The sequence below is a fragment of the Equus caballus genome, chromosome 15 (assembly GCF_041296265.1).
Source record: "Equus caballus isolate H_3958 breed thoroughbred chromosome 15, TB-T2T, whole genome shotgun sequence".
NCBI lineage: Eukaryota > Metazoa > Chordata > Mammalia > Perissodactyla > Equidae > Equus > Equus caballus.
The window spans coordinates 15849411-15867309 of NC_091698.1; the positions used below are offsets into that span (position 1 = coordinate 15849411).

Genomic DNA, 17899 nt, shown 5'->3' on the forward strand with positions numbered 1-17899 from the left:
CCAGGCCGCCAACACAGCCTTCCATCTCAGACTGTACTGGGGGCTCCTGGAGGCTGAGGAGGAGCCTGTGCTCACGTGGGCTTAAGTTCGGATAAACGGTCAATTCACCATCTAGGAACCATCGTGTCCCCCTCATTCTCACATCTTGAGCAAGTCTTCCATTCAAGGTGTACGATGGAGCCCCTTTCCTCTTAGGCTGTGCTTGGCTCAACTTAAGTTCATATCTAAAGGGGAACTTTTGGCAACTGAAGGAAGGGAGCAGAAGGAACCAGGTATTGTGTGTTCAGTGTGGCCAGGAAGAAAATGTGATGTGAGAATCAGCTTGGGATCACCTCCACAAGACAGGTCAAATAAATGCTATTATGCTAATAGATGCCTGTCAAATTCCATCTTTCCCCTTCATCCTTCCGGAAGTAGGAGAAGTTGAGTAAATGCCAGCAGCCCTCTGACAGAGTCAAACATGAGGGAACGCAAGCTGTTGCTTTTTATTTTCTCTTCACCAAACAGAAAGGGCTGCGGGTGTCCTGGGCTCCAGAACACCTGGCCTATGGTCTCTGTCCCGCACGGTTGGGCTCTGCTGGCTGGACAGCAGCAGTCACAGTGACCTCTATGCCAGGGCATGGGTCCCAGCCAGCTTCTGGACAGAGGCCACCGCACTCTCGCGGATCCAGACGGCGACCAGAGCAGAACCTGGCAGTGCACCACTGGCTTTCCAAGGCTGCTTCTCCATCCCTGGCTCCCTTTTTCTTCTCTCCAGACACCACAGACCCAAATTTCTAGCCTACGGACATAAGCTCTGCATGGTTCCCAGAGGGAAACACCCTGAGGACAGTCACTGCCCACTGGACTCTGCTTTCTGAAGGTGACAGAGAAGCCTGAGGGTCTGCAGGCTCTGGCCCTGCTCACCCCCCACCTGACGCGGAACTGGCAGAAAGAGCCAGGCCCATCATGCGTTCCAGGCGGACAGATGTGTTCTCTGCCCATGTCTTCTCAGTGGCTCCGAGGCGGAAGGTCCCTCCACTCTAAAGAGGCACCTGTTTTCCTAAAATTCGCTTCACAATCTGGGCCTCGGCCGCGGTTCTCCTGTGCGACCACCGAGGCCAGCGCAGGCGAGCATCCCCGAGACGCCTGCAGAGAGAGGTCTGCGTGGCTCCTGGAATGTGCACCAGAGGCGGGTGGGAGGGAGGATGCCCTGCTGGAGCGCTCTCCCTGGCAGACCAGTGCTCTCCGATGGCAAAGAGCCACCCGATGTGTGCTGCATGCTGCCCTTGCCATGGTGACAGAATCAGAGAAGAAAAGTAGAAAAGGAAAAAGGAGGACTAGACAGAGAAATGCGCTGTCTCTGGCAGTCCAGAAGGCTGAGTGGACCCACTGCCCACCAGGATTCGAGCTGCCGTCAGCAGAACACCCTCACAGTCCTCCCACAATCAGGGGAGGGGACTCTAGAAGACACCCGTGCATGGGGGGCAGGGAGAACTCCCACCACAGAGTGAACACTGGAGGCCAGCAGGGCCGAGCTGACCCATGGGCCTCAGGCTCAGAGACCCAGAGCTTTGGTGTGTCCAGGCAGAGCTAGCCATGCCAGGTCAAGGCCCAGCAGGTGCCTCAGGGTCTGAAGAGACCCCCAGACCCACAAGCAGGCCTCCACAGAGCACCATGGGGTCAAAGGTGACCCTGGAGCCAGTCCCCTGTGTAGAACCTGGGATGGGACTCACTGTGGCCGGGACTGTCCACCCACAGTCTGCTGCCAGGGCCCAACTGTGGCATGGAGTGTCCGGGGGAGGAGCCACCAGGGCAGGGCGAGGGCCAGTGAGAGTGGAGTAGGGCACACCACAGACTTATCTCCCTTCTTCACACTGGCCAAGCTGTGCTGTCCTGGGAAGCATCAGCAAGGGGACGTCCCCGTGCTGGCGGCCCCCACCTGCGCCCTTGCCCTGCATGCAGGCGGGGTACAGCTTCCCCTGCGCAGCGGCCTGGGCTGAAGGGACTTCTGACGGAGAGGCCTCAGGCTGCTGGTGGAGAGGGCAGGTAGGGGGGCCTTCCGGGTCAGCCGCTGACACCTCCCTGTAGTGCTGGGCTGCCTCGTGCAGGTCTCCTGCCGCCGAGGGTGGCTGCCTGCCTGAGAGGGGAGGGGAGAGGCAGCACGGGGGGCCTCCTGGAACGCTACACACACCTGCAGCAAAAGGGATCCCAAAGGGGTCACAAAAGGGCCAATGGGAGCAAATGCAAGGACAGCAGGCGCAGTTTGGTGCCAAGGACAAGGCACAATCTGGAGAGGGGTGGTCAACAGAGGCCACGGGGCAGGTCGAAGGCTCCATGCAGAAGGCACTGAACAGGGTCTGGAGGGTGCATGAGGTTCAGATGGGACGGGATGGGAGACCAGAGAGGCGGGAGATCCCACAGGCTGGCAAAGGCTAACTGGGACGAGCCGTGGAGCAGCAGGTCCCCGGCGGGAGCCTCGCCCACGTCCTCATTCTCGCTGAGCAGAAGTGGGCTGAAGGGGGCAGGCCCCCCTTGTGCGGCGTGCTCTGCCACAGGCCTGGGTTAGGAAGTTCCCCCAGCCCTCACTCAGCACACACCACCCGGGGCTGCAGCTGAGAGCATGTTGTTGATGCGTTAAAGAGACAAGCCCATGAGCGGTGCCGCCTCTGTGAGCTCACGCATCAGTGGCAGCTGCACGGCCGGGCGCTGCCCACAGCCCAGGCGTGGGGCTGTCAGCATTTCCATGATAAACACTTGTCTTTCAGAGGGCGGTTATGAAAAACTCTCCAGGCCCCAAAATATGTGATCTAAGTCCAGGATTACTTCCTTTGAAACGTGTCCTCCAGCCAGGCTCAGCTGTGTTGCTCTATTTTATGGCTCATTCATTTGCTTTCTCAGCAGTGCCAGCTCAAAGCATAACCAGTCCTGCTCCCTCCACAGCCCTGCGAGGGGTGCTCCAAACACCCAAGGGCCGGCCTCCTGGACCCCAGTGTTCTGCACCCTGCTGCGGGGCCAGGAGTAAAATAGAGAAGCTGGAAGCAACAGCACAACACCTTGTTTGTCACCCTCGGAACACAGTCTAACCCCTCGCTGCCAATGTCTCCACTTGGAACCTTATTATTCAGAAATAACACCACTGGTAACGCCTGAGGCTGGCTGAAACAGTCCTGTTCCTCCCCCAAGCAACAGACTCAGAGTGTCTTAATTTCCCTGTGACTCTGTTGAGTTGGTATCAGAAACTCTATTTTCAAAATCAGGAAATCCAGGTCAGGTGGAGGTTCGCCCAGAACACACCACACGGAACCATAATCTGAGCTGACACCACAGCAGGCGAGAAAGCTCTGCCATCACTCACCGACTGCCAGGCGGCTCAGCAGTGCATGCGTCAGTCCTCAGCACGTGTCTCCAGAGGCTGCTGACACTGGACCATCCTGCCTCTCCGCCTGGATGGAGGACTGGGGTAGGGGACACATGCCTCTCACTCATGCCTGAACAACCCAGAGCCCAGGCCAGGTGCTGGAAGCTGGGCAAGTAAATCTCCATTAAAGATAGGTGCTTTCAACAAAGTAGGAGTATTAAAAGCAAGAAATTCTGCTCCAAGAGGTGAATTCGTGCATTTCCTCGGGAGTGCAGAGTCCCTACCATCTGTTTCTGTGGGGAAAGGAGACTCCAGGGAAGGGCCCTCCGATGAAGAGAAGCAGTTCAGTTTTATCTTGTTCCCCAAATCTTTGCTTCTGTGACCAGTGGCTTCTTGTTGGAGCCATATGTATCCAGGACTAGCCAGTAACGCCGACCATGACTGGAGACCCCGGTTTGCTAGACCTGCCTGGACAGGCACGGTGGCAAATAGACCGACCACGGGTCTGCAGAATCCAAGGCGAGTGCTGCTCCTCTGTGACTCAGGCCTGCAGGCGAAACTCACGGCCAGGAAGCTGGCTATCTTCCCAACGAGCCACACTCAGCCACACCGCACGGCATCCAAGGCTGGGTCTGGCAGCTGGCAGACCCGGTGCCATCGCAGCTAGAAGGCCTCTCTGCCCACATGTCCACAGGGGCCAGTTATTGCAGGACGCCGTCACCTGCCAACATCCGCCTGCAACAGCACCTTCCGCATCAGACTGGCAAGGGGCAGCACGATTTCCGGGTTCTTCACACTCCTCTCCTCTCGCCCACAGGCCTCCACACCACAGGGAAACCAGATGGATCTGTGTCCCCCACCAGGGCGCTGCAGGCCCGCCTCGCCAGGCCGGGGGATGCTGGCCCATTAGACCGAGTTCCTGAAGGAGGGCCGGGGAGGCAGTGAACGAACGTGGGAGGCTTCCTCCTCAGTCCCCCACAACCAGAATGCTAGAATCTTCTGTGACTGGCTGCTGACTGCCAGCTGTGAAGCAGTGGTGTGTGATGAGGTGGACCAGTGCTTCCTGGGCCTCTGCCTCTGGACGCTCCCCTCCCCTGCCGAGATGCTCATCTCGGGATGAAAGGCTCTGCCGCGCCACCTGCATGCACACAGATGATCACCAGATTTGTCCCGCAGGTGATGCCCCCAGCCCACACGGACAGGCACACAGACACACAGACTGCTTCTTCATTCACACAACAAAACAATCAGTCGTTAACCAATGGATCCAATAATTCCAGTTGTCACTGTATTTTGATAGAAACAGAGGACATTTTTAACTTCCATACAATTGGAAACGAAGTGGTAGCACCAACATTTAAAAGTCTTGAGCTTGTTTGTTATTACGTGGCCTGTCCCCGGCACTGGAAAGGAGGCCCCATCACAGGACCTGCTCCGAAGCCTCTGTGCAAGCCCCTCTCTAGGAGCCAACCCACCATCCGGACACTCCTGGGAATGTGGCATCAGACAGGGGGTGCAGCTCACGGTCAGGTGCATTTCCTCCACCACAGGTGCAGTCTCGCCAATGGGGATGTGACAGGCAGCCAGGTTTGCTCCCCTGTCAGGGACTCTGTGTTCTGCCTCGGGTTTAGCGACCCTCTTCCCGGGACTTTGTGTCCCCAACTTTATCAGCTCCACAACCACTCTTTCCTCCAACCATAGGAACACCCAGAAATGGAAGAAGAACTGAAGAGTTTCCTCTCTCCATTGTTTCCACAGTTCCACAGGACAGTCTCTTACACTGGAGTTAGTCGTAGCACCCCAGCTGCACCTGACTTTGGGGACCAGGTTAAAGATAAAAGGCTCTCCCATCTGCAGGCTCACAGAGCCCTGGCAGCCCGTGCTGAACCCGGGGCCAGTGCCTGATTTGGGAACTTGGTCCAGGAAAGCCCAGATCTGGGGGCCTAGGCAGAGCAGTTGCCCTGAAACCACTGGTTCTGATGAGAGGACTTTACACTGAATGTATGTAGGAGGAATCTTTAAAGGAGAAATAAGGTTGGAAAGACAGAGCGACGGGATGATATGAAGGGAAGCACAGTGGGGTGGCAGGTGCCCAGCAGTTCTTAAGAAAAATATCAGGAAAGAGATGTGCACACAGACCTCCGTCCTGCCCCAGAGCAGGAAGTCCAATCTTCAGCACACCCACAGCACAGGCAACAGAGCTGCGACTGCGACACCAGGGAGGGATGTGTGTCTCCCCTGCATGGAAACCCAGGGAGCCAGGGGGCAAGCAGGCTGGAGGGCAGCTGCTTATGACTCGAAAGGGAGGCAACCAGCGCATCTCCAGATGCCCCGTCAGACGACAGATGTCCTCTGGGCACCCCCCACGTCCCAGGCCCTGTGCGAGGTCATGAGGATGCTGCAGGTAACAGGAGAGCCTGCTCGAGTGAAGTTCATCCTTCAGGGTGTGTCCAATTATTAGGGAGTTGTCAAAGACACAGATTCCAGTTCAACAGGTCTGGGATGGTGCCCCAAATTCCTGCAACTCTACCAGCCCCCGGAGATGAGGCTACTGCTGTGGGCGGAGCCCTTTGACTCTGGAGCTTCTAGAACACTGCTTTGCAACCTGGGCTTCACCATGGAGGCAGCCTCCCCCGGAAACGTCCACATGGCCGACGTCAGTGGCTCTGGCTCGGCATCTGCCTTTGATCCATGCCTCCCGCCCCAGTGACCGAGCACAGTACAGGTCACTGAGCCTGGTGGTCGGCCTATGATTTCTCAAACTCAGAGTGGTCGAGGAATGGCCTTTACCAGCCTGGAACCGGGTCGGGGGAAATCTCGAGTGCTCCCGCCTCCCTGAGGGGGCAGCGGAGACGGTGCAGCATCTTCGTCGGCGCGTCCCAGCCGTGAACACCCGTGCTCTCCATGGCTATCGTCCACAGGGCTGGTGGGATAGAGGATTCCCTTTCAACTCTGGCACCCTCACCCTCCTCCCGGAAGGCAGCCTCTGAGCACAGCTAGAGCTTTAGAAGGGAAAGGCTGAAATAAGTGCTCTCAACAGCTGACTGCCTGAGCTGTTGAAGCAGGCAGCCTGTGGATGGCCACAGGCCACGCACATCTCCCACAGCACCACAGGGGCTCATCTGACCTGGATGTCAATGGCTGAGGCCACATCAACATGGCCATTTTAGGGAGCGGGCCCTGTGGCAGAGCGGTTAAGGTCACAAGCTCTACTTCAGCAGCCCAGGGTTCAGAGGTTTAGATCCTGGACACAGACCTAGCCCCACTCATCAAGCCATGCTGAGGTGGCATCCCACACAGAGGAACTGGAAGGACGTGCAACTAGGATATACAACTATGTTCTGGGGCTTTGGGGAGCAAAAAAAAGAAAAAGAAAAAAAGAGGAAGATTGGCAACAGATGTTAGCTCAGGACCAATCTTCCTCACCAAAAAAAAAAAATGGAAGAGGCTATCATTATTCATGCTCTGTGATGGCCCTTCCTTCACAATCCCACAGCACTCTGTACTTCCCTGGGTCATGCTAGGTTGCAACTAGATTTTTTTTAAAAATGGCATTTTACAGATGAGGAACTGAGGTGGAGAGAGTTTAAATGACTTGTTCCAAATCACACAGTTCACTGGCACTATCGCTACTGCTCACACCTTCCCACCACATCTCATTGGATCCACCATCATGAACTCCTACTGCAGAGCATGAGGATGCTTTTCTGATCTTGCTACACCTTTAGGTTAAAAAACTAACATATTCATTGAGGGGCATCTATGCCTTTGGCAACTGGAGAGAGCTGGCTTCATCTTGGAGATTCAAATGTGGGTCTTTATAAATCAGATCTTCTTGTTGGCATGAAAATTAGGGCGGGCAGAGTCTCGCACTGGGAGGTCTTCAGCGACGGTTTCCAAGGGCGGGGGTCATCTGCTCCCACCTTGTACTTCAGAGCCGTGGCGGCGAGCTCAAGGTCTGCTAACAATGCCAAGCTTGCATTCACTGGGGATGTGGAAGCCTGGACGCCTGTAATGCCCGCACCAGCACCCCGGCCTGGCGCTCTCTCACGCAACCCCAAGAGTTTGCTGCGCACCTGCCACGGGAGAGGCTTCTACCTTGAGCTGATCCCCATCCTTAGAATTAAACCTTTTACAGAGTGGTCAGCAAGGCCAGAAGCCCTGCAGCAGGGTAGCGGAAACCCAGACGCGGGGCCATGGTCCCGGCTGCTGGGAGTCCCACCTGCGACTCACACTGCACAAGCACAGGGCAGCTGCCTCTTTTCCATGCTGTCCTCTCTGTGTTGCATTCACACGTTGCTTCCCTCTCGAGGTGACTGAAGGGACAGGTGAGGCTGCAGTTATGTTGTCAAGGTGGGCTGGGGAACTGAGGCAACTATTCAGATAATTGAGATTGAAGACAAGAACTATCCAGCAATGAAGACAAACGTAGATGGACAGCTGAACTGCACAGCAGTTGCCCAACCTTGCACGCAAAGACTAGTACAGGCGCGGATTTTGGAAGAGATAATGCCTAACAGCTAAAGTAAGGAGACCGGGACATGACACTTGTTTCCGCATCCCATTATCCAGGACTGGACAAAGCCCCAGCTCCGTGAGGTGCAGGGCGCTTTACATGAGCAGTGGGCCGTGCCACTCCGCCAGCGCCTGGAAGAGCACGCGGGGGCTGCCTCACCTGCCACGATGGCTAGCAGCTGGGGCCGTCTGGCCGAGCCTTGGACCACTTCGGCAAATCTGCCCCGGCCCCGTGCCCTCGTGCCGACGACGGCAGCATCCCCACTGGAACCTCAAGGCCCTGCTGCCGGCAGGGCAGACAGAGGGGTGCCGTGTCCTCTACCCACACCTGCGGCACGGCAGCGAGCCCAGGAACAACCTCGCCACCACCGCCAGTCCCAGGAGGGCCTGCAAGAGAGGGTCAGCGCGCCCTTGCTTGGTGAGTGGTCTTCACTACAACCAGAAAACACGCACAGCACCCCTCTCTGGGCCTCCGTGCAGAGCTGCCACCCTCCCTTCCTGGGCACTCACCCAACTGCCATGGGGAATGAGGCTTCCCCTCTGAGGTCAGCCTCTGACACTGAGTGATGTTCCTTTCCTGTGCCAGCATCACGGTCTCATTTCAGTATCAGGGCCCATGAGAAGAAAGATTCCAGACAGAGTCTGATATAGATAAAAATGAAAAAACAGAAAACTTCTCTCATTTGCTGAGAACGTGTCCAAGTCAGAGAAAAGGCTCATGAGCAGCAAAGAGTGAGGATTAGCGCCTTGGCGGGGGACATCCGTGAGCCAGAGGACACCTCCTGGAAGCGCTGAGATTAGCATAAAGACCCTGTGATAATTGTGCCTGCAGATAAAAGGAGAAAAAAGGTTGTTTTTCAGGAAACAAAAGGCACCACTTATTCTCCATTTCTGCAAGAAGCCCCGAGGGGCGTCTCTCTGTGGGAAGGTGGCAGACCTCAGCGCACAGGCGGGGTGAGGGGCCTCCTACAGAGCCATCACGTCCCCAGTGTGCTGGCCAAGGCATTTCTGGCCATTTTAAGCAGAGGACTGAAGTAAACACCTCACAGGGTCCTTCTGCTGCACAGGTCACAGGTCGTAGGTGGCTGAGGAAGGAGCAGGGGAGCACTGTAAGGAGACATGGCTGGCATAGAGTTCAGAAGCCAGCAGGCAGGGGCAGCTTCACCGGTGGACCCCAGGGCCAGGCCACCAGCGATGACCCAGGCCAGGGGCCTCTAACCTCTTCAGTGACTGTGCACCCCTGTCAGGAAAGCATTTCTCGGAACACACCTCCGATAAATGACATATTTTCTAGTGTGCCACTATATTATATGCATCATAAAGCCACACAAAATAGAAAATAAAAGTAAGTTAAAAATTCTTAAATAACAAATGTCAATAGAAGGTCTAATATTTCCTTTCCTTACTCACAGAGCTGTGTGTATCCCTAAGAGCAGTCGTTTGTACCTATTGATTTAGGGGGCCCTGACCAGCGCTTTTTAAAAAGTGACCCAGATTAGAAGAGACACTGTCAGAAAGCCTCAGCGGGCTGGGTGAAGCAGCCCCAGGAAGTGTCCGTTCAGTTTCACGTACACACTGGGGTGCGCGCCCATGGTGGGGATGGAAAGGCATTTCTCACTGAGTCTCAATCCAAAAATACTGACAGCCACTGGCATCGAGGGCAGAAGAGACCCAATGAGACATAAAACCTCTTCTTCCCATTGGCCTGGGTGGAAAATAGACACCTGTGCAGCTGGTAGCAGTGCCCCGGCCCCACGTGGCTCCAACAGCCAGGAGCCTTTCTGGGGCCCTCAGCGTGCACCCCCTGCAGGAGACATGGGTTTGGAAACACTCCTCATTTGGAATCCACCCAGCCCTTCCTGTGTCCCCCTGCCCCATCCTTGAACACACTTGCCAGCTATGCTGGGTTTCTGATCCTGCGGGTGGCGCTGAGGGCCCCATCTGTCCTCACATGGCACCTGGGAAGCGGATGGGACTGCAGGGGACTGGCATTGGTCACCCCAAAATACGTCTCTTTGGCATGAGGATTATTTTGGGCTGGTTACTTTTTAAAACTGCAGACAAGAGAAACTCTGAAAAGCAGAAGTTACCCTTTGTAAGACACATTTACATTTGTAAGGGAAATCTCCATCTGCAAAGGTGTCTCCCTCTCTGTACCAGGAAGGAGGGGGTATGACCTTATCTCTAGGAACTCTCATCAATGCAGGAGGCAAGGACTTAAATCTGCATATAACCTCACTCTTGTTTACTGTACTTTTCTGGTACTCTCCCATAATTGACTCCCCCCACCCCCAACATCCTCCTTTGCCTCTAGCTGAGGAGGGTATTTAAGATGAGAACCTCGGCCATTTTGGCGAGTTGCTTAGTTTTCCTGAGTCTCTCCCATGTATACATGTTACAAAGCTTTGTTTGATTTTCTCCTGTTATTCTGTCTTATGTGAATTTAATTCATTGTTCAGCCAGAAGGACCCAGAGTGGGTAGAGGAAATGTCTTCCTCCCCTACGGGACATTTGTGCACCCACAGCAGGCAAGCACCCCATACACAGCTTCCCCGGGACAGAAAAATCAGCTCCCAAGATCAGGCGAGGCCCAGGACACTGCCCCTGGAGGCTCCCAGTGTGGCCGAGGGACAGAAAAATGCTCAGCCATGGTTCATGAAGCTCCAGCCAGGCCTCCACTGAACTGTTCTGCTACTGTGGGCTTGACACGCCACCTGCCACTTCACCACCTCTTAATTTAAGCCTCCAACCACTTGGCTTCCAGACAGCAAGCATTTCCACCCTCTCTCTCCATTTCTCCATGTCTCTCCCTCCCCTTCTCCCTCAGTCTCTCTTTCTCTGGCTCACTCTCTCTCTGAGATCTCAGGACAACCCTCGTAACTACAAGACAATCAAGACCTCCGAGCTGATACGGAATTCTGAAAATCAGAGGCTCCTTCGTCCACTTACAAACAGCCGTCTTATTTCACAGGTGGTTAACAAGCTTAGTGCTGGGCACACAGGAGGTGTACAATAAATACCTAATCAATGCATGAATGCAGCTAACATCTGCATGTGTATGCGAGGGTGCCTACTCATGGAGGATGACCTGAACACTGCGCTCAGCATGGTCACACGTGCCTTCAGCAACTCCTGGAGGGAGCTGCGACTCACGCCCACTTCACACGCGACCCGGCAGCTAGAGGCAGGCAGCCCATGGGGTGCCCTGGCTTCACTTCAGTCTCTCCCCAGGCACCTTGGAGCTGTGCACAGTATGTGCTGGTGAAGCTTTTTCATGGAAAGAACTTTTCCTAAGGATGTACTCCATGGTCACAAAAGGGGCTTATGAATACTCATAAGTGCACACTGAATAAAAGATCTATTAGAGAGAGGTTGGGCTAAATGGAGAAGGAATTTAATTTCCATGGTGATGGACAGGGGCCAAATGTGACATGAGTAATTCAAGGCAGGGAAGACGTGCAGGTGTATGTGTGCGCATGTGCTGTGTGTGTCCGTGAGTGTGTGCACATGTGCATCTGTGCATGCGCTGTGTGTGCAGGGTCAGAAGTAAGTGGGCTCGGGCTGTGCAGACTCCAGGCTGAACAGAAGCTGGCTGTGGATTGAAGCTCTGTGAGCTCCTGAGCAGCGATGGGTGCGTTCTATGGAGCTGGTGCAGAGGCTGCCGAGGAAGGTCTGTGCGACTTGTTAGGGTTCCGGGGTCCGTGCGGCAGCAGGGGGCTGAGACCAGGTAGACTGGCCCGGGGAGGACAGACGCCAACCACCTGGGGTTGGTGCTAGAGAAGGAGAAGGGCTCTGATCATAGAGCACACATGTATTCGATGCCTACTGTGTGCCAGGGCCTCTGCTTGGCACTGAAGGCACATCGGTTAAAAATCAGACAGAACTCCTGTCTCAGGGAGACCCAGAGAGTAAGGCAGTAAGCATTGGATTACATACAGCTAGTGTGTCAGGTGGTGAGGGGTGTATGGAGCAGACAGCAGGAGCGGGAGATGTGCTGGTGGGGAGGGCAGTGTGGTAACACAGGGGGCTTAGAGCAAGTGACCTGGGACACAAGACCTGCAGGAGACACAGCAGGGGGACTGACATCTGGGGGAGGAGCGACAGAGAGGCAGGAACAGCAGGTGCCAGGACCCTGTGGTGGGAGTAGGCGAGGCTGGTGTGTCTGGGGAGGAGCAAGGAAGCCAGAGTGGCTGGAGCGGGCTCGTGGGTAGAGTGAGGTCAAGGTGACGGATCAGCTGCGCGGGACTCCGGCCTCCGCAGGTCCTGGTTTTCCTGGAGTGAGATGGGGGAGGGGCTGGGAGGTCTACACAGCAGAGGGACAACCAACACACATTCAGCAGGAGCCCTGACTGCTGTGCTGAGGACAGACTGTGGGGTGAGGGCTTTGAAGCTACCGCAAGAACATCATTGGAAAATTCTCACAATTTAATGAAAAAAGCAAGATAGAATACTGGTGCTGCACAATCCCAAATTTGTTCAAAATATATGTAAATTTATACATAGGAATGAATAAAGGAAACGGAACAACATGCTAACATTTCACTCTCTTCCTACACGTGTATTTACATTTACTGGTAGGATTGTAGGTGATTTTAATTTTCTTTTTTACACTTTCTGAATCTCCCTATTTTGAACAATAGCCAGGTACTACTTTTACAATCATAAAGTCATGAAAAACTAAAGAAAAGAGCAGCCTTGGCTGGGCTATCTGTCAACCAACCGTGAGGCTTCCTGAGTTGCAGCAGGAACATATCTTTTTCCATTTTGTACAAAGCATGAGGCGCCATAAAAGACTTTGGTGCTTTTCAGTTTAGTGGAAACACAGTCCCTTTGAGGAGCACGACGTTTCAGGGAAGGCCCAGCACAGGTCTCCTCCTTCAGATGGTCTGGTTTCGCCCGCTGAGCAGCAGTGTCTTGATATAGGGGCACAGACTGTGGTCACATGCCTTAGGGAGACTCCAGAATCCTCAGGGAGCTGCCCTGCATCGTGCTCCCATGGGGGCTGCCGCGAGAGCACCACAGAGCTCAGAAGGTGGAAGGAATCCACCAGGCCAAGATGGAAGGAAACCGGAAGCAGAGAGAGGTGAGCAGAGGATGAGGTGGGCGCAGCACACCTCCACCGCAGGCCAGGCGCAGCCGCTACCCCTGCGGCAGGAGCGTCTGCCTTCCTGGCAGAGGCAGAGTGATACACGCTGGACAGCACTCTTGGCCTCTTCTCTCATCCCCCCATCAGTTACCTGACTGCAGGGGCAGCAAGGCCTAACGCAGGACTTTTTAACTTTTTATAACAGACACAAAAGTAGAAAGAGGCACCCATCACTCAGCTTCAGCCACCAGCACCATTCTGCCATTCTCGACTCCTGCACCGCCTGCCCTCCTCCACTGTTTTTCTGGGGTGTTTCAAAGCAAATTGCAGAAACCACATAATTTCATCTGTGAACACTCTATGTGCCTCCCTAACCGAGGGAGATCTTCACAGTCTCAGGCCACCTGCACTGGCCAGGTGGAGCTAATCTATCAGAAGCCGTAGGGCCTGGAGGTCATTCTCCTCTTTCCACTCTCCCAGCTCTGGCTCAGGAGCAATTCTAGGCAGGTGTCAGTTTTCAGTCTCGACTCTCTCTTGGGTTGGGAGGTCCCAAGGTCTATGCTTGAGGGTGAGGAACCAGCAAGTTCCCTTGTCCCAGATCTGATCTATATTCTCCTACTGAGATTTATTGATAATAAAGTTAATATTTCAATTTCCATCTCTCAGACACTCATCTTTTTCTCAGCTGGATCCAAGAACAGGGTATGAAGACTTACCATGACTAAAACCCCAAAGATAACCCAGTAAATTCTCCTCCAAATTTACATATTTAAGAACATTAGCACATGAACTGCGTTGCAAATTTAGCAACAAGAAATACAAACAAGAGCAGAATTTAATCACACATTCATCCTCTTTCAAATACAAAACGGTTTACGGAAGCATAAATTAACTGCCTGGTCTCGCTGTGCCGCGGGGTAGGGGTAGGGGGCGCCCAGGGATGCTGGGGCCTCTCCAGCCCCAGCCCAGCCTGCTGCTCAGAATCTGCTTTCCTTCCAGCAGACCAGTGACTGGGGCAGGCCCCTCCCACACTGAATCACTGATCCCACGCTCTGCCCACAGCGTGGCAAGGGGCGCCCCTTTTCTGAAAGCTCGATCATTCCAGACAAGGCTCCTTTCCCTACACAGTTAATGGATATTCATTCTACAAATCACCGTTTCCCTTCGCTCTGAACGAAAGGGAAGACTGCTCCAAACTTTTTTTAAGGGTCAAAGTCTTCTTCCTCATTCATACGACAGCCTCAAGAACAAGAGTCCAGCACAAAAATGCAATTTTGCGAGGAGACTCGTGGCCTCTTGCTGCTGTCCACACAGCGAGGTGACTCGGAGGCACTGGATTGTGTAGGGTCTAAAGATAATATGAAAGGTGACGATAATTTCTAGCACATGGTCTGACTCTGTGCCAGACACCGTTCTGTGCACTGCACTTGTCAATTTTATCCTCAGCAGAACCCGGTGAGGTGGGCACGGTCATTACACTAGAACACAGATGAGGACAATGAGGCACGGGGATGAAAGTCTGGAGCCAGGTGGATTGGTGCCCGTGCTGGCTCGCCGCGCTATGCCAAGGCAGGGAGGGCCCTGGGCTGTCAGGAGACAGAGGAAGGCCACGTGGCTGGGGGCAGTGAGCAGGGCTGGGGCACCAGGGTCGGACCCCTCCTCGTCAGTCGGCCGCAGACTCAAGCCTGCCGGGTAGGGCAGTGGTAGGGTTGGAGAGTTGGCCCGAGGAGCCACAGGCCTGGGGATGGTTCTTGGGGATCCCTGGTGGCACTCCACCCACACAGTCTCCAGGGGGAAATGAGCCACAGACCCAGCTAGCCCACGGCCCTGCCTGCCACAGCCCACACAGGGCACAGGCTTGCCAGACGTGGGACAGGCACTCAGAAAGTGACTGCTGTAGACACATTTGAAAATTCCTGCCAGGCCTCTGGACTCCTCTCGACTGGGGACCCCACTGGATAGCAGGCCCCTGGAGAATGTCTGCTCAGCCCTCCACACAAGACCTGACCGCTCCCTCTGCAGCAGCAGCCAAGGCTGGACATCCTCAGAGCTCAGGCCCTTCTGTCTCCCGTGGGTCAGGTGCAAGGGTAAGGTAGCCTTCGCCACCACTGAAATTCTATTTGCTTGTATCCCAAAGCAATGGGCTTGACAAGCCACAGAGAGGAAGCCTGGACACTTGGATCTCCATGTCCAGCACTGGGGAGAACGGTGGAGTGGCCCATGTCTGTGGCAAACGTGGGACACCTTGTGCTCACATAGCCATGGTCACAGAAGGCAAGAGAAAGTCTCCATCTCCTGCTCTCCCCAGATCCCGGGGGGATCTGACTAAATCCACTGACGCGAGGGTGCTTTCTCTGAATTACCAGACGCTCACAGGTCACCAGCAGCTCTGCCAATTCGTCTGTGCCCCTATTTCCACTTCCCATTTCTGAGTCCAGCAGAGGCTGCCCCTGACCCACAGTCACCATGTGCTTCAGCCTCTCCCATCTCAAGCCAGCCCTGCCCGTGTGTGTGTGCAGGGGCACACGCACGCTGGACTATGCAAGACCTCCCGAGTTCACAAGAGAAGTTTTCCCTGCAACGCTATATTTCTAGAAGAGCCCCGAGGCATTCCATGGCACCAAGCCATGCCTCCTTCCAGGTCAAGAGAACTCCTCCCCACTTCAGTGCATGCCCATCCACACTGGGAAAGAGCTGGGCTGAGGTCAGGTGGGCAAGCCCCAGTGCACGGTGCCATCCCATTTGGGCTCCATATTTCTCACCTGCCAAATAGGGGGACAACTTCTCACCCATAACACCCTCTGAGAAGCTGTGCAAATAAAAGCAGACAGTGAGTGAACAGACCAGGAGCACAGTGTCAGCTCTCAGGGCACCCTAGTCGCTGAGGGGAGGGGAGACCTTCCCCCAGGGAACCACCACCGCCCTCTTCTCCCAAACCAGACCTGAGGGCGCCAAGAGCTCTCTCTGGCCCTGAGCAGAGCACTGCCCGGCAGAGCGGGCTGGCTGGTGCCATCAGCCTTCCACGCCCTCCACCACCCCTGCCTGTCAACACGCCACAGACTCGGGGCCATCTTAGGCACAGAGCGGCCGCCCTTCACCCTTGTCACCGGGACACGGAGGGGAAGTCGGGAAGGGGGACCCTCCTCAGACCCTCCTCCTTTTGCTGCCCAGGCAGAGGTGATGCGGGCTGTTTCTGCGCGTGGCAGGGCATGAGTGTCCATGAGGGTGTGCCCTACATGGCGCGTCCCCGAGGTAGCCGGCCACACACAGCGATCACGCAGAGGAGCTAATCTGTAAATGTCCCCCCCAGTAAACAAAGCACCACCGCAGCCCCCACTAACTTCGGGCTCTTTTTATTAACTGCTGGTGATCTAGCTCTCGGCATTACACTGCTTGAACAACTGGTTTTCAGAGCGTGAGGGCAGAACCTGACATCTATGCTTACTACATTTCACCATTCTTTACAACTGCAGTTCCAGCCTATTATGTCTTTGGCATCTGAATTCTGGCCCCATGGAGAGGTTTTCCTACAGACAAGCATCATGGGCAAATCTGCTAATGTGCCTTCTAAGTCTGCATGCAAGTCCCTCCGGGGCCTCGGCAGGACAGGAGAGCACAGCCCTGCGTCCTGTCTCTGGACTGAGCTGACTCCCACCCGTGCTGCTCAAGGACAGCGTGCAAGCAAGCTGCCGCTCCTATCACCAGCACTGGAATGCTGCATCGCCTGTCTTGTTGACATTATCCAACTGCTAACTGCTCAGCTTAGGAAGCCGCGGCTGGGGCTGTCCTGCCTGCACGGACGGGGGCACACCTACCCTCAAAGAGCCCCCAGCCGCTGGGGGAGCCAAAATGAGCACTTGCAAGAAAACACTCGGGGATGCGAGGCCAAATAAAGCCCAAGCCCAGGAACCACACAAAGACCTTCAACAGACGCCCGAACGGGCCAGCGAGGAGTCAGTCATTCAGCAAACATTTACGATAACGAAACAAAGCAGACAGCCCACACGAGGAGCCCACCTCATGGCAGCCTTGTCTGTGCACTCTGTTACTGTCTTTAAGCCACATGACTACCCCGAGGCCCGTGTCACTGCCCTCGTTTGAGAGAGGAAACTGAGGCCCAGGAAAGTTAAGGAACTTGTCAAAGGTCACATGTCTAGTGTGTGGTGTTGGGTCCCACTGGGTCCACCTCTGAAGCCCACAATGCCCTGAGCTGTCCCATGGCCCACTCGTGGTCCTGCCACTGGGGCTGCCATTGCCCATGAGGTACAGGCCCTGCTCTCAGGAACGGCAGACCCCAAGCATGCCATCTTGGAGCCCCATGAAAAAGGAGAATGGGGCTGGCTTGGCAAGAGCTCCCATTGGAGCACTCATGCTACAGGGTGGGGACGCCAAAGTTGGACCCAGCCAAGCCATGGCAAGACTCGGGAATGACCGAGCACCTCCTCCGTGTTCCCACAGTGCACTGACCCCGCCACTGGTCCACCACAGCCCTCACACACCAAGGAAGGGGCTCCCCCGTCCCCAGGCCTGAGGAATTCCCTCAGATGGAATCATTCTCACTCCTATTGGAACAGTGCCTTCTGAAAAACCAAAACGACTGCAATAATTCTGCCCTGTCAAGGACTGGAGACACAGAAGGAAGGCCCTGTCTTGCGTCTGGGTTTATTCCCCAAGGGCAAGAGCACCCCTTGCCTGCTCTTCTCTCTGTCCTGGGTAGACACCAGTGAGAGTGTCCTGCTCAGCAGTCCTCTGACGAACGGGCAGGAGTCAGTGACACATGCCATGAGTTCCCATGTGAAGACGGCTGCTGAACGGTGACTGCTCATAAAACCAGTGGGGAGAAAAGAACAAGGAGGCAGGTTCCAGGGCGCAGGACTGTGGGCCGGGAAGGAGGAAGAGGAGCTGGAAGGGCAGTGAGGAAAGTCAAGGCCTGGGCAGGAAAGGTGCACGGGGGTGGG

At 55.1% G+C, this 17899-nt stretch overlaps 1 protein-coding gene across 3 annotated transcripts in view; it reads right to left on the reverse strand.

Moving 5' to 3' along the window:
* SH3RF3 (SH3 domain containing ring finger 3) overlaps nucleotides 1–17899 on the reverse strand; it is a 344795-nt gene that overhangs the window by 107011 nt on the left and 219885 nt on the right. The window lies entirely within an intron of this gene.